This window comes from Schistocerca americana, chromosome 9 (genome assembly GCF_021461395.2).
Source record: "Schistocerca americana isolate TAMUIC-IGC-003095 chromosome 9, iqSchAmer2.1, whole genome shotgun sequence".
In the NCBI taxonomy this organism is placed as follows: Eukaryota; Metazoa; Arthropoda; class Insecta; order Orthoptera; family Acrididae; genus Schistocerca; species Schistocerca americana.
In genome coordinates this window covers 160,445,037-160,472,423 of record NC_060127.1, presented here as the reverse complement: position 1 = coordinate 160,472,423, position 27,387 = coordinate 160,445,037, and the positions used below count along the sequence as shown (strand labels likewise).

At 44.4% G+C, this 27,387-nt stretch overlaps 1 protein-coding gene across 3 annotated transcripts in view; it reads right to left on the bottom strand.

Moving 5' to 3' along the window:
- The window catches only part of LOC124550840, a 277,592-nt gene extending 250,590 nt beyond the window's left edge, over window positions 1–27,002 (bottom strand). For all 3 annotated transcript variants that reach the window (XM_047125566.1, XM_047125567.1, XM_047125568.1), the window contains exon 1: window positions 26,886–27,002. The gene's annotated coding sequence lies outside the window, so the exon portion shown is untranslated. The remainder of the gene's footprint in view (window positions 1–26,885) is intronic.
- Between the last annotated feature and the right edge of the window lie 385 nt (window positions 27,003–27,387).

Sequence of the window (27,387 nt, the reverse complement as noted above, 5' to 3'; positions counted from 1 at the left end):
AAGTAGTGCTGGACACCATGAATCCTGCAGGGCTGTCCATAAATCCGTAAGAGTACGAGGGGGTGGAGATCTCTTCTGAACAGCACGTTGCAAGGCATCCCAGATATGCTCACTAATGTTCATGACTGGGGAGTTTGGTGGGCAGCGGAAGTGTTTAAGCTCAGAAGAGTGTTCCTGGAACCACTCTGTAGCAATTCTGGAGATGTAGGGTGTCGCCTTGTCCTGCTTGAATTACTCAAGTTCGTCGGAATGCACAATGGACATGAATGAATGCAGATGATCAGACACGATGCTTAGTGCGTGTCAGCTGTCAGAGTCGTATCACTCCAACTGTACACTCCCCACACCATTACAAGGCTTCCATCACATTGAACATTCTTCTGCCAACATGCAGGGTCCATCGATTCATGAGGCTGTCTCCATACCCGTCTACGTCCATCCGCTCGGTACGATCTGAAACGAGACTCGTGCGATCAGTCAACATGTTTCCAGTCATCAACAGTCCAATGTCGGTGTTGGACGGGCCCAGGCGAGGCGTGAAGGTTTGCGTCGTGTAGTCATCAAGGGTACACGAGTGGCCTTTCGGCTCGGAAAGCCCATATCGATGATGTTTGCCTGAATGGTTCGCTCGCTGACGTTGATAGTCCAGCATTGAAATCTGCAGCAATTTGCGGAAGGGTTGCACTCCTGTCACGTTGAACGATTCTCTTCAGTCGTTGGTCCCGTTCTTGCAACATCTTTTTCCGCCCCTAGCGATGTTGGAGATTTGATATTTTACCGCATTCTTGATATTCACGGTACACTCGTGAAATGGTCGTAAGGAAAATCCCCCACTTCACGGCTACCTCAGAGATGCTGAGTCCCATTGCTCGTGCGGCGACTATAACTCACTTAAATCTTGATAACCTGCCATTTAGCAGCATTAACCGATCTAGCAGCTTCGCCCGACACTTATTGTCTTATATAGGCGTTGCCGACCGCAGCGCCGTATTCTGCCTGTTTAGATATCTCTGTATTTGGATACGCATGCCTATACTAGTTCCTTTGGCGCTTCAGTGTGAAAAAGAAAAGGCCTTTTAGAGACCAGTGATAATTCAGGATACCATATATGGAATTTACCTGCCGACAAGAGAAATAAAAATGAAGCTGTTAGATGGAAATATAAACACTAAAAACGTAATTGACAGTAAGTGAAAACTGGCGAAGCAGGAACGCTAGGCGAGAAATGCAAGGTTGCAGAAACATGTACAACTAGGGGAAAGATAGATGCCCCTTATAGAAAAATTAAAGAGGCATTTAGAGAAAAGAGAAACACGTGTATGACTGTTAACGACTCGTAAGGAAAACTCGTACTTAACAAGAGTTACGGCTGAAAGGGGGAAGGAACATATCGAGGCTATAAACAAGGGAAACAAACTAGACGATAATATTATGAGATGAGTTGGTGGATATGATACTGCGAGACGAATATGACAGAGCACTGAAAGACCTAACTCGAAACACGCATGATAGATATGATGATATACCCTCTTAATTACTGAGCTGGCCGGGTGGCCGAGCGGTTCTAGGCTCTACAGTCTGGAACCGCGCGACCGCTACGGTCGCAGGTTCGAATCCTGCTTCGGGTATGGATGTGTGTGATGTCCTTAGGTTAGTTAGGTTTACGTAGTTGTAAGTTCTAGGGGACTGATGACCTCAGAAGTTCTATAGTGCTCAGAGCCATCTGAACCATTCTTTAATTACTGAGATACTTGGGATAGCCATCCGTGGTAAAACGATTCCATGTTATACTCAACATACGTGAGACAGGCGAAATACCCTCAGACTTCGAGAAAAGCATCTAATAATTCCAACTGCAAAGAAAGCAGATGCTGACACCATCAGTTTAATATTTCATGGATGCTAAATACTGGTTCGAGTTATTGACACAAGAATGGGAAAACTGGTAGAAGCCGACATCTGGGAAGAACACTCTGGGTTCCGAATGCAACTTATCTTGTAAAACATACTTAATAAAGGCAACCCTACATTCATAGTATTCGTAGATTTTAATAACGGTGTTGCCAATATATTCTTTGCAACTGTGAACGTAGCACATCCAAAATACAGGAAGTTTCTCTACAAATACTATAGAAGCCTGATTGCAGTAATAACATTCCAATGACATGGAAAGAGAAGCAGTAGTTGAGAAGGGAATGAGGTAAGGTTGCAGCCACTACTTGTGCACAGTGAGCAAGCCTTTAATTATGGGTTGTAAAAAGTGTTACTGGTGTTGGTATCGTCTAAAAATTGTAACGAAATGTGAGATGGACCTGTCACACACACACTCGGCATTTGGAAAGGCAGGCGGCAGATTTCGTTACATTGTTAACAAACTGCTAAAACTACAATCTGTCAACCAGATAGACTGCTCATAAAGAACTTTGCTCGAACACTGTGCCAACCTATGTGAGCTCGCTCGTAATCAACTAATTGGCTACATCTTCCGCAAGATTTTTTAAATCAAAATTACATGGAACGAGTAAGGGTAATTGGTGCCTTCAATACTGGCTGTCGATTTTAATCGACAACGTCATCCAAATCGCGGAGATAACCGACTCATTGAAATCAAATATGTCCTGCAACATAACAGGAATTACAATTATTGTGACATGTTAGTGCACTTTGCCAACTCACAATCAAGCTGCCAACTTGAAGTATAACCTAGACTTCGGGTTACGTTACAGATCAGACTGTCACCACAAACTGTGTTCCACAGTTACGCGAAACAAATATTGTCAGTGAGATATTCTCTTTCTGTTAACGGACGTATGAACTAACTTGCGACAACAACGTCACGGGTCAAAAGCGACATCCGGTATCGGTAGGTTCAGTTGACCCTTCTCTTCTGATTACTTCTTAATATTCTGCCATATTTGCGTTCACATTTGAGTTAAAGTGACTAATATCGAACGTGTTTGTACACTTTCAAACAATTACCTGAATCGTTCTTAAGTGATTATTTCATTAATTTCATTGTATAACATTTATTTATTTCGAGCTGTTCTCAGCAGTTCACATTTTAAAGGTTCAGATGAGAAGTAGTGCGTACAGCTCTAAATACGTTTGAAACTAGTCACCATCAATTCATATCTAAATGCAGCTACGACGGAAGATTAAAAAAATAAAGGGTGTCCCATAAAGAACGCAACTTTCGAGTGCGTCATAACAAATTTATTGATGAACCTTAGTAATTTACGTGTTATTGAAGAGTGTGTTACATGTACAAAATATGATTACTCAAATGGCCTCCAGGACTCTGCAGGTCGTTCTTTCGATGAAATTCTGCACAACTTTGCGGTATTCTTGCACCATTAGATCTGAAATCACACGCTAAATCTTGGCCTTAAGCTCTCTAAATGATCGTAGTTTCTTGGCGCGCACTCCCATTTTCCCCCACATAAAGAAGTCACATGGAATCAAACCACGAGATCTAGGAGGCCAGTTTACGTCACCATTGCCATAAATCACCCTTTATATTGCTGACATCTATTTGTGACAGGTTGCGCTATCCTGCTGAAACCATACGTCTTCCGCCTTCGCACGATCCAATTCAGACCAAAAAGACTCTCCTACGTTATTGCTGTAGCGTTCGCAGTCCACTGTTAATGAGTTTCTGGAGCCATCTTCGAAGAATTACGACTCAATTACGCTCTCGGCCTAAATGTCACATCACGCATTCACTAATTGTCGATGTAATGGACTCTTTGTAACTACTCTATAGAGTTTCCTGTGCCCCAAAAGCCTGTAATTTGCTTGTTCCCGAAGCCATTTAACAGAAAAGTCCGTTTTATCAGTGAACATTGTTTTCGTGATGAAATTGTCGTCCGCTCTTTGTTTCGCAACAACGCAATGCGTAAACGCTCGGCGGCTTTCGTGGTCGTAAGGCTTCAGATCTTGTGTCAGATTTTATAGACCAAAGGTGGAGATCATCTTTTAAAATTCGTTGCATACTGGTTCTGATAAAATCCAATTGTCGTCAACGTCGGCGAATAGATTTCATAGGATTTACAAAAACTTTATCACTGACGATGGCGATGTTTCCCGCGGACACCCCCAAGGAACGTCCACAGCGGATCCACAGCGGAAACGGTTTTTTCATTTTTAGCATACGGACTCGCCACAGTCGACTTACCCGGTGTATTATGTCGACCAAAACATTCACAAAATTTGCACAACACTCACCATACAAATTATGTGGGAAGTTTTCATTATGACAGCTCGCTGCTTCGTCGTGAATCGCTCCGTCACGTATCCAAAGAAAACAGATGAAAATCGTGCCACGTTCAGTGTTGCCAACTTTCGACATGAGCAATGGCGCTCATTTCAAAAGTTGTATTCTTTTTGGACACCCTATAGCAACGTTAAATAATGTTGCTAGCTCTTTGCCACCCTAATGTTGGAATTCCACATCCAGTTTTTGTAATACAGGATTAAATAAACAATTATAAACCAGTGGGAAAGGGATGTAGGATGACCGGGGAATAGATGACTTCAACATAAAGACACCGAACATCTTGCGAGAATCTTCGCAAATTTCAAAAATTAGCTTTCAGGGCAGAAATATTCTTCAATCCCTTATGCAAGTATAACGTAGCGATTGTGCAGATAAAATTACAGAAACGACAATTCGCATAGAGGATACAAACTGTCATTCATACGTGAATGTAACCAGAGGGAACCTTTATACACGGCACGACAAAAGTATCCTCTGACCTGCGCCTTGGCTGCGTCCAGTGTATCCTGCCTTATTGGAAAGCATGCTTCAAAACCCGCGCCGCCTCTGTTCTGCCTCCGCTGCGCACAGTGTGAGGCGGGCCTAAGCCAGACGACCGTGAAGAACGTTCTCCGCAACTGCTGCTATCCGTACCACTTAGCAACACGTGCGGGCTTTATTACCTACAGACGTGCCTCCGCGGAGGCGACTTTGTCGTCGCACAGGCCACCAGGGTGCTGGATTTTCTGTCATTCATCCTATTTACAGATAAGGCTACGTAAAAGAGGGGCGGTACCGTCAACGTTCGTAACACCCACCAGTAAGATTTATGAAACCATGTCCTTGAAAACATTTCAGTGCCATACTGCAGAGTAGTCTGAAGATTTATATTAAAAAACTAAATACCCGCCTCGATTACGAAAAAAAGCACCTAGAGTTAACCTAGGTTTCGGCGTAGATAACTACAACTTCTTCAGAACAACAATAAAACCCACAAGTGCCTAAGAAGACCTTTGCCAATGATTAAAAGAACACCATAGCTGTACATTTATAAACGAAAAAAAAAGGAAAAAACAAACAATACATATGTACAAAGTCAAAACCACTACTTAACGTAACCCGAGGCGGGTTTTTAGTTTTTTAATATATTAACCAACGATTGCTGACGCGCTGCGATGTTGAAGGTTCTTAGTCTGAAGATTAATGCATACACTAATCGTTCAGCATCAATCACTTTAATGAATTACGCTACTGGCCATTAAAATAGCTACACCAAGATGAAATGCAGATGATAAACGGGTATTCATTGGACAAATATACTAGAACTGACATGTGATTACATTTTCACGCAATTTGGGTGCATAGATCCTGAGAAATCAGTACCCGGAACAACCGCCTCTGGCCGTAATAACGGCCTTCATACGCCTGGGCATTAACAGAGCTTGGATGGCGTGTACAGGTGCAGCTGCCCATTCAGCTTCAACACGATACCACAGTTCATCATGAGTAGTGACCGGCGTATTGTGACGAGCCAGTTGCTCGGCCACCATTGACCAGACGTTTTCAGTTGGTGAGAGATCTGGAGAATTTGCTGGCCAGGGCAGCAGTCGAACATTTTCTGTATCCAGAAAGGCCCGTACAGGACCCGCAACATGCAGTGGTGCATTATCCTGCTGAAATGTAGGATTTCGCAGGGATCGAATGAAGGGTAGAGCCACGGGTCGTAACACATCTGAAATGTAACGGTCACTGTTCAAAGTGCCGTCAATACGATAAGAGGTGACCGAGACACGCTTACAATGATGTGCGTTCACCGCGATGTCGCCAAACACGGATGCGACCTTCATGATGCTGTAAACAGAACCTGGATTCATCCGAAGAAATGACGTTTTGCCATTCGTGCACCCAGGTTCGTCGTCGAGTACACCATCGCAGGCGCTCCTGTCTGTGATGCAGCGTCAAGGGTAACCGCAGCTACGGTCTCCGAGCTGATAGTCAATGCTGCTGCAAACGTCGTCGAACTATGCGCGCAGATTGTTGTTGTCTTGCAAACGTCCCCATCTGTTGACTAAGAGATCGAGACGTGGCTGCACGATCCGTTACAGCCATGCGGCTAAGATGCCTGTCATCTCGACTGCTAGTGATACGAGGCCGTTGGGATCCAGCACGGCGTTCCGTATTACCCTCCTGAACCCACCGATTCCATATTCTGCTAACAGTCATTGGATCTCCACCGACGCGAGCAGCAATGTCGTGATACGATAAACCGCAATCGCGATGGGCTACAATCCGACGTTTATCAAAGTCGGAAACGTGATGGTACGCATTTCTCCTCCTTACACGAGGCTTCACAACAACGTTTCACCAGGGAACGCCGGTCAACTGCTGTTTGTGTATGAGAAATCGGTTGGAAACTTTCCTCGTGTCAGCACGTTTTAAGTCTCGCCTCCGGCGCCAACCTTGTGCGAATGCTCTGAAAAGCTAATCATTTGCATATCACAGCATCTTCTTCCTGTCGGTTAAATTTCGCGTCTGTAGCACGTCATCTTCGTGGTGTAGTAATTTTAATGGCCAGTACTGTAAAAATAGTGACAGTCATCACTGTTACTGAAAATATTTTCAGCTGCTTTGATGATCAACCTTTAGTATATGTGCAGTAATTCAGAAAAACACAAGATTTAACATAAATTTTCTGCGCTTGCTACACTAAAAACAAACAGTATTTCTACTAGTAATATCCTGTTACAACAACAGGACTGAAACTTGCGAATAACCCCCATTGCCTCTGCACTTAGCCCACTGAAACACCTGTAACGAGGCTCATTTCAAAATCTGACTATTCAGCTCAGACAGAAACATTTACTTCGTAGATGACGAATTTAAGTTATCCTTGAAAAATTTAATGGAAACTCAACAAATAAATTTAGTGAACTTTCTGCTTGCTACCTAGCTGTTGCAGATGACAGCTAAACATTTCACATGCACTTGACAAGGGCTTGTATAAGCTGTCAGAGGGAAAAAATATATAACTCTCTCTCCATCTTAGGAGCAGGTAGCAGTACTGAATTTTTACAGTTGGCACCCACCTACATAGGCAGAAATGATCACCACGATGAAATAAGAGAAATAAGGGCTCGCACAGAAAAATTTAAGTGCTCTTTTTTCCCGCGCGCCGTCGGACAGAGGAACGGTAGAGAGAGAGTTTGAAGGTGGTTCATTGAACCCTCTGCCAGGCACTTTACTGTGAATAGCCTCGGTGTAGGCGTAGATGTCAACGTACGGGTGGGGACTATCGGCGACCACCTCGTCGGACCAGTCACCCTTCCACAAAGTCTCAAGGACGAAGCATATCTACGAGTGACCCTGCCTTCCCTGATTAGGCCTACTATCACGTAAGCTGCCGACAATAGTGCATATATTTCTACGGAGTGAGCATGGCCTGCTGCGCATGTTTTAAACATTAAACCGGGCCCGTCGCGTGTATTTGGGACGAAGCTGTTTGTCTACACTTTGCAGTAGTAGCGAAACTTGGATACTACACGTACTCACCTTGTTTCATAATCGTTTCTGCATATCTGAGTATTAGTAACAGCTATGGTGCTATATTGTTATTGCTACGGATGTTCAAATGGTTCTAAGCACTATGGGACTTAACATCTGAGGTCATCAGTCCTCTAGACTTAGAACTACTTAAACCTAACTAACCTAAGGACAGCACACACATCCATGCCCGAGGCAGGATTCGAACCTGCGACCGTAGCAGCAGCGCGGTTCCAGACTTAAGCGCCTAGAACCGCTCGACCACAGCAGCCGGCTGCTACGGATGTAAAGAGAAGTATGTGCATGGAGAAGCCTTTCAAAGGTAACTACAAGAAATGTAAAATTGTGTCATTCTGATATGCGGCACTTTATATGTTGAAAAAACGGTATTATCATGTCTGGTGCTGTAGAGGGAATTTCTGCGATTTTTTTCGGCCATGTGCTTACGAGACAATTGCTAGACGAATTTTCAAGGTGCTTTTGAATAAAATGCCAGTCAGTGTATAAATATTCACGCTATGTTCATATGCTGATAAAATTTATATATGCTGACAATCTGATTAATTTCCTCCAATTTATGTAGGCTCTTAAATAGTTGTGTGTATCGAAGTAGTCTACATGTTCTCTACACTACTGGCTTTTTTGGATTCTAGTTTACCGGATGATGAACAAAGTGTCCAAAATTGAAAATAACAACGGACAAACAGGTGGTGTGGTTAGCTTATTAATTGTAACAATTTTACAGTGCCAAATGCGTTCTTTCTTCGTGAGACTTCGGTGCCCTATACAGCGTTACTGTAACGTAATTAATAAATTAGAACAGAGATCCGAAAATTTGAATAAGTGAAATAGAAAAAGTAGGAAGCTATTGTTGGCCCACCCTTGGCCTTGATGACAGCTTCCACTCTCACAAGTATACCTTGAATCAGGTGTTGGAAGGTTTCTTGGGGAATGGCAGCCCATTTTTCATGGAGTGCTGCACTGAGGAAAGGTAACATTGTCGGTTGGTGTGACCTGGTACGAAGTAGGCGTTCCGAAACATCCCAACGGTGTTCTATGGGATTCAGGTCAGGACTCTGTGCAGGCCAGTCCATAGCATGGGTGTTATTGTGTAACCACTCCGCCACAGGCCGCGCAATATGAAAAGGTGCTCTATCGTGTTGAAAGATGCAATCGGCATCCCCGAATTGCTCTTCAACAGTGGGAAAGAAGAAGGTGATTAAAACATCAGCGTAGGCCTGTGCTGTGATAGTGCCACGCAAAACAAGGGGTACAAGCCCTCTCCATAAGAAACACTGTAACACCACCGCCTCCGAATTTGACTGTTGGTACTACACACGCTGGCAGATGACGTTCACCGGGCATTCGCCATACCCAGACCCTGCCATCGGATCGCCACTTTGTGTACCGTGATTCGTCACTCCACACAACGTTTTTCCACTGCCCAATCGTCCAATGTTTACTGTCCTTACACCAAGCGAGGCGTCGTTTGGCATTTACTGGCGCGATGTGTGGCTTATGACAATGAAATCCAAGTTTTCTCACCTCCCGCCTAAATGTCATAGTACTTGCAGTTGGTCCTGATGGAGTTCGGAATTTGTGTGTCTTACTATTACACGTTACGACCCCCTTCAGCTGTCGGCGGTCTCTGTCAGTCAACGGACGAGGTCGACCTGTACGCTTCTGTGCTGTATGAGTCCCTTCACGTTTCCATTTCACTATCACATCGGAACAGTGGACCTAGGGATGTTTAGGAGTGTTGAAATCTCGCGTAGACGTATGACACAAGTGACACCCAATTTCTGTGGAGCGCCCCATTCTGCTGTCTCACGATGTCTAATTACTGATGCCGCTGATATGGAGCACCTGGCAGTAGGTGGCAGCACACTGCGCCTATTATAAAATACTTATATATACGAAGACAGTAACTTGTTCTCGAAAGAACAGTTGATGACCGTGCAGCTTTTCCCTGGAATAAATGATGAATAACTGGAAACCTCAGCTGCCGAGAGGTGTTGTTGATATACCTCGATGTGGACAGCTGAAAATGTGTGCCCGAACCCGGGATTTTTTAAAAGTATCTATGGTCGAAGCAGTGGCGTTAGTAGCGCCACTATGAGGATTCAAATCAGATTTGGTTTCAGTGTGCGCTGTAACGGTCGTGAGCGTTAGTTATTTGTAAGATCGGACGAAGTGAGTTGATGTTCGTCAAAAATTCCTGTAAGACGACGAAGACGCCATTCTCATGAACTCGCTTAGTTTGAATGAGGTCGTGTACTAGAGCTACGAGAAGGTGGATGTTCCTTTCATGGTACTGCAGAAAGACTTGACAAGAATGTAGGCATCGTGCATGACCGAGAGCAGCGGCGGTACAAAATTACCGACCCATCGTTGAGAAGGTAACACTAAAACGACTCACCAGGCACTGCATCACAAACGACACCCTGAGACCGGAGCAATTCGGTTTCAGGAATCACCACGCAACAACACAACAACTCCTCGCGTCGTTGAATACACAACACGCGGATACAACACAAACAAAGCAACTGGGGCGGTGTTCCTGGACATCAAAAAGGCTTTCGACCGTCTAGAGCACAACGGCCTCATTCGCAAACTCAGCGACGCGGGATTCCCCGACTGGCTGGTGCGTTTCATACACTCATACCTCACAGACAGGAGTTCCAACACTGACATTGCAGGGAAAACAATCAACACGACACGGTGTACACGCGGGAGTACCCCAGGGATGCATCCTAGGGCCCCTACTGTTTAACCTCCACATAAACGATCTCTCAACCACACACAACGCAACGATGGAAAATTACGCGGATGACACAGCCATCCTTGCTCAAGATTGGAAACCATCAAACATTACGTCACGCTTACAGACCGCACTCAGAGTGGCTGAGTCTTGGTTGGAGAAATGGCGTGTTAGAGTAAACGTCGACAAGTGCGAAGTCGTTCCGTTCACTAGAAGACCGAAGCAACTGCGCAAACACCGATACTGCAGACCGATGACTCTACATGCACGCTAATACGTTTACGCGAGAAAGTCAAATACCTCGGTGTCTCGCTGGACCGGAAATCACTCTGGGGGACCACATACAACACATGACCAACCGAGCAAGCGCGAGGCTCAAACGGCTCTACCCTATGCTCAACAGGAATAGCACACTGAACAGAAGGGTGTCGAGGTCCATGTACATGACACTTATTCGACCCCTGATGACGTACGCAGCCCCTGTCTGGGGATACGCTGCGCCCACTCGCCTGCGCCGTCAGCAGCTCATACAGAACAGAGTACTCAAAATCATAAGCAATGCTCCACGATACACACGCATCGCGGACCTTCACCGGGAATACCGGCTACATACCATCTTGCAGGTATTCCAAAAACTCTCCACACGACTGTACAATAACACGAGACACTCGCGCAACCCGTTTATCCTTTCTCTGGGTAACTACGACCACAACCATAGATGGAAGCATAACAGACCAAAGACACTATTGGCTAGGAACTAAACATCTATGGTCCATAGCACGCTAACACGACAGTACCGGCGAGCCCCTGCAACACAGCTACTACTGGTAACCCCAGATGCATGACCCGCCGAAAAACAGGCAACCGCAGGGAAATCGTACTGTACACGGCACACAAACCAGCCACACACACCCCCTACACCGTCTGTGAGCCGATCTATGACCGATCGCCCACTAATGTACAGCGACCTTGAACTGTTGCAGGGACGCGGCAACTGCAGCAAGCCCCGCAACGAGCTGCAGCAACGACAAAGGTAACGATGCACGATACCTCGCACTAACATAACCACACCTTGAATACACTGTCGCAGCTAGCAAGCCGCTACTGCCCTTACTACCCGTCCTACTGTCGCAGAGATTTTTTTCCCTTGGCGCTTGCCTTGGCACTTTTTTTCCTCTGCCCTTACAGCCGCTACCCTTCGATCGCTTTCGTCCACTTTCTATCTCCTGATGAACCACGTTAATGAGTAACAGACGCATGGATAACATCACAACCCGCATCATGTGACTCCTGATTCAAAAACTAACATGTCATACGGAGGTGGCAGTAGAACTTTTGGTTTGGTCACCACGTTGGTGTGGGCGTGGAGGGGCCCCATCCAAAAAAATAGGTCATGAGACAGTATGGTGACAAGAAGACAGGGCTCCGGTCGGTCATGCGGCACTACCGAGAAGGAAGACCGTCACGTTAGGAAACTGCTGCGGAAGCAAAGGGAACTTCACAGCAAACATAAACACGGCCAAAGCCTTGCAGACAAACAAAAATTACGCGAAGCGAAATGTAGTGTGAGGAGGGCTATGCGAGAGGCGTTCAATGAATTCGAAAGTAAACTTCTATGTACTGACTTCCCAGAAAATCCTACGAAATTTTGGTCTTATGTCAAAGCGGTAGGTGGATCAAAACAAAATGTCCAGACACACTGTGACCAAAATGGTACTGAAACAGAGGACGACAGACTAAAGGCCGAATTACTAAATGTCTTTTTCCAAAGCTGTTTCACAGAGGAAGACTGCACTGTAGTTCCTTCTCTAGATTGTCGCACAGATGACAAAATGGTAAATATAGAAATAGACAACAGAGGGATAGAGAAACAAAATCGCCAAAAGAGGAACGGCCGCTGGACCTGATGGGATACCAGTTCGATTTTACACAGAGTACGTGAAGGAACTTGCCCCCCTTCTTGCAGCGGTGTACAGTAGGTCTCTAGAAGGGCGTAGCGTTCCAAAGGATTGGAAAAGGACAAAGACCATCCCCATTTTCAAGAAGGGATGTCGAACAGATGTGCAGAACTATAGAGCTATATCTCTAACGTCTACGAGTTGTAGAATTTTGGAACACGTATTATGTTCGAGTATAATGACTTTTCTGGAGACTAGAAATACACTCTGTAGGAATCAGCATGGGTTTCGAAAAAGACGGTCGTGTGAAACCCAGATCGCGCTATTCGTCCACGAGACTCAGAGGGCCATAGACACGGGCTCACAGGTAGATGCCGTGTTTCTTGACTTCCGCAAGGCGTTCGATACAGTTCCCCACAGACGTTTAATGAACAAAGTAAGAGCGTACGGACTATCAGACCAACTGTGTGATTGGATTGAAAAGTTCCTAGATAACAGAACGCAGCATGTCATTCCCAATGGAGAGAAGTCTTCCGAAGTAAGAGTGATATCAGGTGTGCCGCAGGGGAGTGTCATGGGACCGTTGCTATTCACAATATACATAAATGACCTTGTGGATGACATCGGAAGTTTACTGAGGCTTTTTGCAGATGATGCTGTGGTGTATCGAGAGGTTGTAACAATGAAAAATTGTACTGAAATGCAGGAGGATCTGCAGCGAATTGACGCATGGTGCAGGGAATGGCAATTGAATCCCAATGCAGACAAGTGTAATGTGCTGCGAATACATAGAAAGATAGATCCCTTATCATTTAGCTACAAAATAGCAGGTCAGCAACTGGAAGCAGTTAATTCCATAAATTATCTGGGAGTAGGCATTAGGAGTGACTTAAAATTGAATGATCATATAAAGTTGATCGTCGGTAAAGCAGATGCCAGACAGATTCATTGGAAGAATCCTAAGGGAATGCAATCCGAAAACAAAGGAAGTAGGTTACAGTACGCTTGTTCGCCCACTGCTTGAATACTGCTCAGCAGCGTGGGATCCGTACCAGATAGGGTTGATAGAAGAGATAGAGAAGAACCAACGGAGAGCAGCGCGCTTCGTTACAGGATCATTTAGTAATCGCGAAAGCGTTACGGAGATGATAGATAAACTCCAGTGGGAGACTGTGCAGGAGAGACGCTCAGCAGCTCGGTACGGGCTTTTGTTGAAGTTTCGAGAACATACCTTCACCGAGGAGTGAAGCAGTATATTGCTCTCTCCTACGTATATCTCCCGATGAGACCATGAGGATAAAATCAGAGAGATCAGAGCCCACACAGAGGCATACCGACAATCCTTCTTTGCACGAACAATACGAGACTGGAATAGAAGGGAGAACCGATAGAGGAACTCAGGGTACCCTCCGCCACACACCGTCAGGTGGCTTGCGGAGTGTAGATGTAGATGTAGAGGCATGGCTGTGGTGCCTCGTACAGAGCTGCGTCTGACGAAGCAATTCGAGCAGCAGTTGGCGTCACAGTGGCAGAACGAACAGTTACAGAGAGTTACTTCAAGGACAGCTCCGAGCCAGACCCTGTAGCGTGCGTCCCACGGGCCCCAATGCACCGCTGTTTGGTACCTCGGTGGTGCCAAGCGAGTGCCCACTGGAGGTCTGACGTGTTTTCTGGTGAAAGCTGGTTCTGCCTCGGTGCCAGTGACAGCAGTATGTTGGTTAGGAAGAAGCCAGGTGAGCGCTTGCAACCAACCTGTCGTCGGCCTAGACACAGTAGCCCTACAACCAGAGTTATCGTCTGACAGTAGGACTACTCTCGTGGTTACTCCACGCACCCTGACTGCAAATCTGTACGTCAATCTCGTGAATCGACCTGTTGTGCTGCCATTCACAAACAACATTCTAGGGAGGGGGGGGGGGGGGGGGGGGGGTGCCTTCCAACAGGATAACGCTCGCCCACATATCACTGTTGTAACCCAACATGCTCTAAGGAGTGTCAGCGTGTAGTCTTGGCCTGCTCCATCGCCAGATCGGTCTCCAATCAAGTACATTGGCACATCATCGCTCAAAAAATCTAGCATCATCCACAAACAGCATTAACGAGCAAGAGGCGTGGAACTCCATCGCAAAAAATGGATCTGAGCACTATGGGACTTAACATCTGAGGTCATCAGTCCCCTAGAACTTAGAACTACTTAAACCTAACTAACCTAAGGACATCACACACATCCATGCCCGAGGCAGGAATCGAACCTGCGACCGTAGCGGTTGCGCGGTTCCAGCCTGAAGCGCCTAGAACCGCTCGGTCACACCGGCCGGCTTGACAGTTCGAGCGGCGCGGTCTATTGCCCGACGAATTTGTAGCAGTTCTGAAGCGAATGCCGTGAAGTGTTTCCTTCAGTTTAGAAATCGAGTTGAACTCACGAGGGCTTAAGTCAAGGGAGTGCTGTAGGTGGTATAGCACTTAGCAGCCCCATCAGTCAAACAAATCAGTAACAGCCTGTACTGTACGTCCTTGAGCATTGTCCTGCAAAATGATGGTCAGGTCCTGCAGAAAGTGTCATCACTTCCGTCACTAAGATGGTCATAGGTTGTGTTCCAGAAATGAACGGCACAGAGACAGACGTGATGACACTTTCTGCAGGACCTGACACAACTGGCATTGCTAAGAATATCCTACGACTTCCTCATCGCTGGCAACGGGTTATACACAATGTTGGTTACTACTCTGAATCACGTATCTGTACGAGCTGTAAATAAATAGTTGCCACTATTAAATTTCCAACGCTCGTATAGCCAAATATATTCCGGAAATTTCATTGCCCGATTTAATTATTTTTTGCTGTTGCGATTTTTTTCAGTCAGTGTGTTTATTAAACATTTAAAATCATGTCTCATATTACCGTTTAAGACTCTGACACCCAAACCTCCAGATGTCAGCCACTCACACTGGTACCAAACATTGTGTGACGATAGAGCACCAACCAAAACACCGATTTAATTCGTGCTGTGTGCTGTCGCCCAGTAGAAGATGCGAAAACGATAATTAAAAGTTACACGAGAACTACGTAGTATAGGTAAACGCTATCTGTGAGCTCTAACTGCGAACATCTCTGCTAGGTGACGTGGTAGAGCGTCGGATCCTAGTACAAAAGTACACGAGTTCGCAACCTGCTGATGGCGATTTTTTCTTTAACAGATTACGCATGACACTGTTATGCGGGAAAACATTTTTCTGCCATGTCCTATGACGTTTGAGAGTTTTAAGCGAATTTCTTTTGGCAGTCTGCTTTCGCTTCGTTAGTTGAAAGTAGCAAACCTACAGAGTACCTATGCATACGTAAGTGTGGTGTTAGCTATTTGGGCACCAAACTAACTGATAGTGGTCGAAGTAGACATGGTATAAAATGTTTTTGTTGTTGTTGTGGTCTTCAGTCCTGAGACTGGTTTGATGCAGCTCTCCATGCTACTATATCCTGTGTAAGCTTCTTCATCTCCCAGTACCTACTGCAACCTACATCCTTCTGAATCTGCTTGTGTAGTCATTTCTTGGTCTCCCTCTACGATTTTTACCCTCCACGCTGCCCTCCAATGCTAAATTTGTGATCCCTTGATGCCTCAGAACATGTCCTACCAACCGATCCCTTCTTCTAGTCAAGTTGTGCCACAAACTTCTCTTCTCCCCAATTCTATTCAATACTTCCTCATTAGTTATGTGATCTACCCATCTAATCTTCAGCATTCTTCTGTAGCACCACATTTCGAAAGCTTCTATTCTCTTCTTGTCTAAACTATTTATCGTCCATGTTTCACTTCCATACATGGCTACACTCCATACAAATACTTTCACAAACGACTTCCTGACACTTAAATCAATACTCGATGTTAACAAATTTCTCTTCTTCAAAAACGCTTTTCCTGCCATTGCCAGTCTACATTTTATATCCTCTCTACTTCGACCATCATCAGTTATTTAGCTCCCCAAATAGCAAAACTCCTTTACTACTTTAAGTGTCATTTCCTTATCTAATTCCCTCGGCATCACCCGACTTAATTCGACTACATTACATTATCATCGTTTTGCTTTTCTTGATGTCTATCTTATACCCTCCTTTCAAGACACTGTCCATTCCGTTCAACTGCTCTTCCAAGTCCTTTGCAATGTCATCGGCGAACCTCAAAGTTTTTATTTCTTCTCCATGGATTTTAATACCTACTCTAAATTTTTCTTCTGTTTCCTTTACTGCTCGCTCAATATACAGATTGAATAGCATCGGGGAGAGGCTACAACCCAGTCTCACTCCCTTCCCAACCAGTGCTTCCCTTTCATGCCCCTCGACTCTTATACCTGCCATCTGGTTTCTGTACAAATTGTAAATAGCCTTTCGCTCCCTGTATTTTACCCCTGCCACCTTCAGAATTTGAAAGAGTATTCCAGTCAACAATGTCGAAAGCTTTCTCTAAGTCTACAAATGCTAGAAACGTAGGTTTGGCTTTCCTTAATCTTTCTTTTAAGATACGTCGTAAGGTCAGTATTGCCTCAGGTGTCCCAACATTTCTACAGAATCCAAACTGATCTTCCCCGAGGTCGGCTCCTACGAGTTTTTCCATTCGTCTGTAAAGAATTCGCGTTAGTATTTTGGAGCTGTGACTTATTAAACTGATAGTTCGATAATTTTCAGATCTGTCAACACCTGCTTTCTTTGGGATTGGGATTATTATATTCTTCTTGAAGTCTGCGGGAATTTCGCCTGTCTCGTACATCTTGCTCACCAGATGGTAGAGTTTTGTCAGGACTGGCTCTCCCAAGGCTAACAGTAGTTCTAATGGAATGTTGTCTACTCCCGGGGTCTTGTTTGGACTCAAGTCTTTCAGTGCTGTATAAAATGTAGACTGAAAAAAAAGCGTTTCTGAAGAAGAGAAATTTATTGACATTGCATGCAGATTTAAGTATCCGGAAGTCTTTTATGATGGTGTGTGTGGAGTGTAGCCATATATGGAACTGAAACATGGACGATAAACAGTTTAGATAAAAAGACAACAGAAGCTTTCGAAACGTGGTGCTACAGAAGAATGCTGAAGATTAGAGGGGGAGACCACCGAACTAATGAGGAGGTACTGAACAGAATTGCGGGAAAAAAAATGTGGTACAATTTGACTAGAAGAAAGGACATCAAGGGATCACCAATTTAGTAGTTACTGATGGGGAGTATTTGGGGGGGGGGGGGGCGGGGGGTAAAAATCGTAGAGGCCGACCAAGGGATGACTATTGTAAGCAGATTCAGAGGCTGCACAGGATAGTGTAGCATTGGAGAGCTGCATTAAACCAGTCTTCGGACTGAATACCGCAACACCACCATAAGGATATGCAGATATACTAACCAATGCTGTTCTTAGGAGTGTACTCTATGCTCTCCTTCGTAGGCCGAACGAGTGTCACACAACATCACACATAACCGCGCCGAAGTACAGAATGAAAGTGCCGACCAGCCGATGCCAAACCGCTGCGCTCCGTTACTCTCGCTCGTCGCTCCGATCCATGTTGAAAACACGTGCGTAGTGAATAATTTTATGCGGAGCAACTGCAATTCGCAGAATATTACTTTGCAACTCTAGAAGATAACGCCAACGTCGAAAGGGTGGTCTTCGTAAACGCCCAATGGGCAAAGGAACGCAATAAATTGCAAACCGGCACAATCAGCAAGATTATGATGTTGTTGTGCAATTTAAAATTATTCTGCCACTAGTTCCACGAAATAATTTCCAAGAAAAATAACATTCCAGATAAAGTGGGTTCAAATGAAATGTATCAATACATAACTACAGAATGTTACACTACTGGCCATTACAATTGCTACACCACGAAGATGACGTGCTACAGACGCGAAATTTAACCGACAGGAAGAAGATGCTGTGATATGCAAAGGATTAGCTTTTCAGAGCATTCGCACAAGGTTGGCGCCCGTGCCGACACATACAACGTGCTGACATGACGAAAGTTTCCAACCGATTTCTCATACACAAACAGCAGTTGACCGGCGTTCCTTGGTGAAACGTTGTTGTGATGCCTCGTGTAAGGAGGAGAAATGCGTGCCATCACGTTTCCGACTTTGATAAATGTCGGATTGTAGTCTATAGCGATTGCAGTTTATCGTATAGCGACATTGCTGCTCGCGTTGGTCGAGAACTCGAGATCCAATGACTGTTAGCAGAATACGGGATCGGTGGGTTCAGGAGGGTAATACGGAACGCCGTGCTGGATCCCAACGGCCTCGTATCACTAGCAGTCGAGATGACAGGCATCTTATCCGCATGGCTGTAACGGATCGTGCAGCCACGTCTCGATCCCCGAGTCAACAGATGGGGACGTTTGCAAGATAACAACCATCTGCACGAACAGTTCGACGACATTTGCAGCAGCATGGACTATAAGCAGATCCAGAGGCTGCACAGGATAGTGTAGCCTTGGAGAGCTGCGGTTACCCTCGACGCTGCATCACAGACAGGAGCGCCTGCGATGGTGTACTCAACGACGAACCTGGGTGCACAAATAACAAAACGTCATTTTTTCGGACGAATCCAGGTTCTGTTTACAGCATAGTGATGGTCGCATCCGTGTTTGGCGACATCGCGGTGAACGCACATTGGAAGCGTGTATTCATCGCCATACTGGCGTATCACCCGGCGTGATGGTATGGAGTGCCATTGGTTACACGTCTCGGTCACCTCTTGTTCGCATTTACGGCACTTTGAACAGTGGACGTTACATTTCAGATGTGTGACGACCCATGGCTCTACCCTTCATTCGATCCCTGCGAAACCCTACATTTCAGCAGGATAATGCACGATCGCATGTTGCAGGTCCTGTACGGGCCTTTCTAGATACAGAAAATGTTAGACTGCTGCTGTGGCCACATTCTCCAGATCTCTCACCAATTGAAAACGTCTGGTCAATGGTGGCCAAGCAACTGGCTCATCACAATACGCCAGTCACTACTCTTGATGAACTGTGGTATCGTGTTGAAGCTGCATGGGCAGCTGTACCTGTTCACGTCATGCAAGCTCTGATTCAATGCCCAGGTGTATCAAGGCCGTTATTACGTCCAGAGGTGGTTGTTCTGGGTACTGATTTCTCAGGATCTACGCACCCAAATAGCGTGAAAATGTAATCACATGTCAGTTCTAGTATAATTTATTTGTCCAATGAATACCCGTTTATCATCTGTATTTCTTCTTGGTGTAGCAATTTTAATGGCCAGTAGTGTATTTGCAGGTCCAATTGAAATGACCAACGTTATTGAATATCTTTCAGTGTTCCGTCCCAGAAGAATAGATAATTGTTATTTTTTTGACATAAAATCATATTAGGAAGAAACATCAATTAAGAAGACAGAGGACTTAGTCGCTATTGTAATTGCGAAATTAGAAAGCTGTTCACTGATTTCTTTTAGGCATGTTTAAGGTCGATTTCACAAAAAGATACTGTCACTGATTATTAATAAACTATTGAAATTGCCCAACGGACTATTTCCATTTAGTGAAAACTCTTGGGCTAAACATAATGCAAGGTCCGGCGTTTCTGTTTTTGAATCTGACAACCCTGCGAGAAGCAGAACGCGGCTACTACGAGAGTGGTTTGACAAGACTGGTAGAACAGCAAGAAAAAAATGTTAGTTTCGTAAACGATCACCTTATTCCTCGACATGGGCTACTTGGAGTTAAATACTCTTGGTTCAGCGATCCTCCACCTTTTCCATTCTATCGGAGATATAAGTTCTCTCACACTCTCCTAAATACTCGGTAACTGCAACCATCACTTCCTCATTTGATGAAAATTTCTCTCCAGCAAACAACAGTTTCAACTGAGGGAACAGTAAGACGTCACTTGGGGCTAAGTCTGGTGAATAGGGTGGGTGAAGAATCAATTAAAAAAAAAAGTTAAAATGGCTCTGAGCACTATGGGACTTAACTTCTGAGGTCATCAGTCCCCTAGAAGTTATAACTACAAAACCTAACTAACCTAAGGACATCACACACATCCATGCCCGAGGCAGGATTGGAACCTAATCTAATTCCCTCAGCAACACCCGAGTTAACTCGACTACACTCCGTTATCCTAGTTTTGCTTTTGTTGATGTTCATCTTATATCCTCCTTTCAAGACTGTCCATTCCATTCAACTGCTCTTCCAAGTCCTTTGCTGTCTCTGGCAGAATTACAATGTCATCGGCGAACCTCAAAGTCTTCATTTCTTCTCCATGGATTTTAATACCTACTCCGAATTTTTGTTTTGTTTCCTTCATTGCTTGCTCAATATAAAGATTGAATAACATCGGGGAGAGGCTACAACCCTGTCTTACTCCCTTCCCAACCACTGCTTCCCTTTCATGTCCCTCAACTCTTATAACTGCCATCTGGTTTCTGTACAAATTGTAAATAGCCTTTCGTTCCCTGTATTTTACCCCTGCCATCTTCAGAATTTGAAAGAGAGTATTCGAGTCAACATTGTCAAAGCTTTCTCTAAGTCTACAAATGCCAGAAACGTAGTTTTGCCCTGATCAAAAGAATCCGGACAGCCATATGTAATGTGGAACTGACGACTCGATGTCACGAGGGATGGATCTGGAAGTGCCAAGGGTGGCAGGGAGTATTATGTTTGAACTAGAGCAGCAGGAACAGCAGTGCGTGGGCCAGGAGCACACAGTGGATCAATGTGAACTAGTCGTTGGACGTCACCAAGTAACAAATCCGTCAGGGACATTTCACCACTTCTAAAGCTGCCCAGGCAGGGTGTCTACAAGGAAAAATAATTCCCGGATTTACCGGTCGAAAATACACTTTCTCCCAGGTGAAAATACACTTTTTCCGTGTTAAGCGACAGTATACTTTTTCTCGGCACTTATCAATCTTTTTATGGTTTATGGTTTTGTACACCTACGTAGAATTTCCCGGCACTCAGGGGGAAAAAACACGTTTTGGAAAGATCTTTGATGTGTAGCAACATATACACTGCATTTTCCGTGTTACGAAGGTATGGACTCTAATTCCACGAAACACCGCATGTTATTTTCCGAAGCATTAAAATCGAGATTGCAACGCGCTTTTGTAAGCCAGTCACAGCTCATGTCACCTGATCTCGCCAGCTGATGACAGCATTTGACACGTGATGTAGTCAGCCAATAGCAAGTAGCGCGAACACATAAATAAGAAAAATTAATGGCTTAAATTAATGTACAATTGTTGCTACAAGAAAAGCAAAGCTATCACATATAATATTGCTCTCTAAGATTAATAAGCTGCAAGAGAAGCTAAGCTTCCACATATATTGTTGATCTATTTTGTGCGTCATACATCACATAAATGTGCCAGTAAAATTTTTTAATAACGACGTAAATGTCTGATCTTCTGGGCTCGAAATTCTTCATAAGGTCGTCCCCAAAGAGTTGATTTTTAAATGAGAGTCAAACGCTCTGTGATTTAAGAAATTCGTCGTACACTGTCTCACATAGTTTATCTTACATAAAAAGAAATTTACTTTGAAAGTAACGCTTTTCAAAGCAATATTCACAATATTTTTCCGTGACCTATTCGAAAGGTACGTTTCAGCAGTTGCCAGAGAGCGCCAGATAACAGGCGTCACTGCACTTGCGCAGCTACGATGACTCAGGAAGCCCGCATGTTCGTACGTGTGAAACATTAAAAGATCTTGCATTAAAACGAATCTAACGTAAAAAAACTGTCACGTCACGCTCATTGGAGGCAATTTGTTGTTGAGAAGCACTGCACAGTCTTCCTAAAGCCTTTGACACACTTTGCTGTTGGCAGACGCTTGTATGAGCACTGTTTTGTTGTTGTATACGGCGGATTTTCTTTGCGACTTAAGTTTTATTTTCGTTTTTTTCTCTCGTTCATGTTTTGTTGCTGCAGTATTATTCTGCAGAAGCGGAATACAGTAAATTTTTTTGTTAATGTATTGGTTCTTACCAGTCAAAATCACAAACATTTAACTGAAAACTAAAACAATGAAAAATTCCCGGAACTCGAAAAGATTCCCGGGTTTTTCCCGGTTTTCTCCCGGATGAAAAAATTTCCGGGTTTTTCCCGGATCTCCCGGGTCGTAGACACCCTGCCAGGTCGCTGTGGTGACGTCACCAACCAGACCGCGTGTCCTGACGGATGGGGACCATCGAGTACTGCAGAGGGTGGCTGTACAAAAATGTCATGGAATCGGCGGAAGGAATCACTCTTGAGTTCCAAAGTGCTACGAACGATCTAGCTAGCACAATGTACATAGTGAGTTGAAAAGAATGGAGTACAGTGGTCGAACAGATGCTCCTAGGCCGCACAATTTTGTAGTCAATGCGAAGTGATGCTTGATAAGGTGACGCCATTAGATAGTGAGTGATTTGGAGTGATTAATCACACTATGTGTCAATCCGATGGAAGGGTTTGAGTTTTGCGAATGCCTCGAGAACGTTACCTGCCATCATGTGTAGTGCCAGCAATGAGGTGAAGTGCGGAGCACATGGGTGTGCTAAGGAGGTATTTTTCGTGTTAGGATGTTGTCCCTGCATTATCCTCAAGAAAACGCAATGTGCGGAAGGATATGAACACATTTTACAGCGTCGTGTACTGTTTACGGTAGAGGAACAGTTCGGAGACAATGATTGTATGAACATAACAATGCACCCTGTCATAAAACATAATATGTGGGGCAATGGTTTGTGGACAATAACATTCCTGAAATGCACTGGCCTGCCCTGAGTACCAACCTGAACCCAATGAATACCCTTGGAATGATTCAGAATGTCGATTTCGCTCCAGTTTCGGTTTGGCAAATGCGTGGAGAACGTTACCTGCCATCATGTGTAGTGCCAGCAATGATGTGCGGAGCACTTGGGTGTGCTAAAGAGGTGTTACGGATGTTGTCCTTTTATTGTCCTTAAGAAGATGTGGAAGGATATGAACACATGTTACAGCATCGTGTGCTTTGTACGGTATAGGAACAGCCGGAGACGATAATTGTATCAGCATAACAATGGACCCTGTCATAAAGCATAATCTGCGAGGCAATGGTTTGTGGACAATAACATTCCTGAAATGGACTGGTCTGCTCTCAGTTCCACCTTGAACCCAATGAGTACCATTGGAATGAGTCACAACGTCGATTTCACTACAGATCACAGCATCCAACATCAGTACCTTCTCCGGTTTCGGCTCTTCAGGAGGAATGCACTGCTCTTCCTCCACAGGCATTCCGACACCGCATTGAAAGTTTTCTCAACGGAGTTCATCATAAAGGCGAACTGTAGACACACTCCGTATCAGTAGCCAGAAATAGATGTCTGAATAGTAGAATTGTGAAGGATGTACTGTGTTGGTAGGCATTCGCATGTGTAATATATCAGAGTTTCATGTTCTAGTAATGGTATTCTTTGCACCCCTTGTGTATGACGTAAGTTGGCAGTGGATTAAATTCACGTGGTTCTACTGACAGCGTTCTTCCCAAATCATATAGCGATCGAGGTTGCTAAGGTAGTGTTAAGGCACTGGACTTTCAATCGCAAGAAGTTAGAACCCCTGATTTATTTCCCATGACTTCACTGAAAAGACTGTGGCCTGCCTCCTGCCGCATCATTGCCGGATTCGATCTAAGTTTTGGCGTCTTTTATATATGTATAAATTATATATGTAATGCATGTAATTGTTGTGTTAAATGGTCAAAGGGTAAATAAATAAAAAATAAGTCAGTGCTACCCAAGACACGTTAAGAGACCGCACTTATCCTTTAATTTGCAGACGTGCGGGGTAGCTTGTGCGGTCTCAGGCGGCTTGCCACGGTTCGAATCCTCCCTCGGGCATGGCTGCCAGTGTTGCCCTTAGCGTAAGTTACATTAAGTAGTGTGTAAGCCTAGGGACCGCTGACCTTAGCAGTTTGGTACCATAGGAACATACCACTAAATTTAATTTTCGGTAAGTAGAGGAAGGGTAATTTAAGATATTAAGCCATTTCACCTCCTGTATATTAATGAATCGGTAGGGTTTGTTTGCCAGTGAAAAAAAAAAAAAAAAGTTCAAATGGCTCTGAGCACTATGGTACTTAACAGCAGAGGTCATCAGTCCCCTACAACTTAGAACTACTTAAACCTAACTAACCTAAGGACATCACACACATCCATGCCCGAGGCAGGATTCCAACCTGCGACCGTAGCGGTCGCGCGGTTCCAGGCTGAAGCGCCTAGAACCGCTCGGCCACTCAGGCCGGCGCCAGCGAACAACTGTGACACTTTAAAATTTATTTTGTCTTTCGCGAGGAATATTTTGGATCTAGCACTGCACTAAGATCCATATCACATATTTTAATTGGTGGTGAGACTTCTGCTGGAGGTGGGTGACAATATATAAAAATTCAAACGACGGAATCATTTGTGTAGTTGTGAGCAAAGCGAACATTTCCCAAGAAACTGTTAAGAGAAAAACCGAAGTCAAACGTTTACCAGTAAAAAGTAGCCCAATGAAAGGCAATGCCTCCTTGTATCGACCTTTTGTTCAATGTCGTGCGTAATATTCTCCAAAATAATCGAAGATTCGTTAAATATACAATACAGGGTCATTGAATTTACTTCAAGATTTTGGATTTTCAAAAAGGGCACAGTAGAACGGATGTTGACAACCACAAACCTAGACGTCGAACTACCCGTCTGGCATCGAAACTTACAAGACTTTTTTATTTTTTTGGGAGGGGGTTTCATTGTTACACTGGACGGAAAATGAAAAAGATTTGGATTATCGGCAAGATGTAGGGGAATCACCTAGATCTTGCAAGGAGATACTGGTTGATAAGAGCAATAACTAAAAGTTACAACACCTACGCTTTTATAAATAAAACCGTCCTGTGCATAATACATGGTAACAGGAGGAGTGCTTTACAACCTGTGAAGCGATCTGAAAGATTTTGTAAACAAACTGAAATGAAATGAGAGAGGGCATATCTTTTAACAGTAGTATCGGAAGCGTGCTTACAAACAGGCAGAATCAAGGGAACAACACGACATTTGATGTGTACCGTATACGTAATGGGGGGTCACACCACCCATCCCCTTCTTACCTTCTTTCTCATGGGGAAGGAGGGAGAGGCATTCGCATACATAACAAATTTCGTAATGTTCTGATTTTGGTTCTACCTGCCCATGAACAGACTTCTGATGTGGTACTATTCAAGTTTGTATGTCATTTTTCCGACTGCATTTTCAAAATAAAGTACAGCTGAAGCAGTAAGCAAGTGTTTGCTAAACACCGTCAAACGTTAATAATAAGATTCAATTTGAAGCCATGAAATGAGCTTCAGAACTGGACGTTTCTCCTACAGCCTGCTAATTTGCAAAGGCGATTTGCCTAGACGGGAGACAGAACAGTACACTGATTACATTGCTATTCAAAGGAGTTCTGTTGCAATGAATAATCATCGGCACCACAGTTAAAAGTCCATTACTGGAATTCTTCCACAGCTCTGGGTAGTCCCCTGCATCACACCTGCACCCACACACACACACACACACACACACACACACACACGTCTTTACTGGCAGCATCGCCGATTCATTTCACGTAAACTGCTCGGGGGAGTTCAGAAGATTAACTTGCATGGGAATGCTGTCGAACAGGAATCTGCAGCAAGGACAACTAAATTTAAGCTATATTTGCTGCTTCTTGTTCGTAAGTTTTGTAGTACTGATGACAATGAACAGACAACCGTTTACGGTCGCGGAGGCGAGCTTTCATAATGAATGTAATACGCAATTTATTAGACCATTAACCATTATAAGAACGTAATATGAACCCATTTCTACTAAAACAGATCCATCCATACATCAGCAAATATCCTACATTATGTCAAAGACATGCAACCGATAAACTTTCTCAATACTTCTTCCTGCTGAATGTACTCACACAAATCTATCGTAAAACATTTACACGTTTACGAACGGAAAAGCGTGACAGCGGACGGCTACAAAAAGTTTTGATTTCACGTTCACAGATTCATGTTGTCACAGCCACGGTACTAAAATGTAATACACTAAAGGTGTAAACAAAACTACAAGTCATGTCATGAAAACAAAACTGCCGGTACCTCACAATATATTCCTTTCAGCTCGCCCACGCACACATCAGCAAATCAATATTTCCCCGTCACATGCACACATCCTAGCATACAGGCCTTAATAGGAGAACAATTGAATATCTTTCCCCAGCTGCATTTGTTATTAATCAGGGCATCTCTGCAACGAACGACACCATAGCAGTCTTGAGCTTCACAACTATACGGTTTGAAATAACAAACCCACAAAGATATTACAGTCAAAGAACGTACTGTCTTTCCTAGGATTATCTCGACGCGATCGATTGTTTAATGACGTACGTCATGTTACGTACCTTAGAAGGACGTAGAACTGGATTCCGGATGAATAATGCTAGAAACTGACAAGGTTGCACTGCACAGCGCTGAAACACGGTCAACTGACAATCTCCTCACGCTGCTTCTCTCTCTCATCGACTGCCGCTAGCCGTTTTCACGAGACCGAGGTCTGGCAAGCCAGCGACGTCACAGTTAAGTGGGGTGGGGGCTGGCGAGTGGTGGGGGGACAGAGAGGAAAAACAACGCTCACGCGCCGGCATCTGCACGAAACAGCAGGCGTGCCTCGAAAGCAACAGGGACTTCAGCTTCGGGGAAAAGCGCTTTTGCGGAAAAGTGTACTTGATTGCAAACGACTGTGAAATGCACGGCAGAGAGTGCTACACACGGGCGTCACCAGCACTAAATTATTGGGGACGACGATTCGATGGATAAGGTATGGATAAGAAGGGTTTCTTATTATTTTTATTTTACTTACACGTCAAGTTCCATAGGGCCAAATTGAGGAGCAAATTTCCAAGG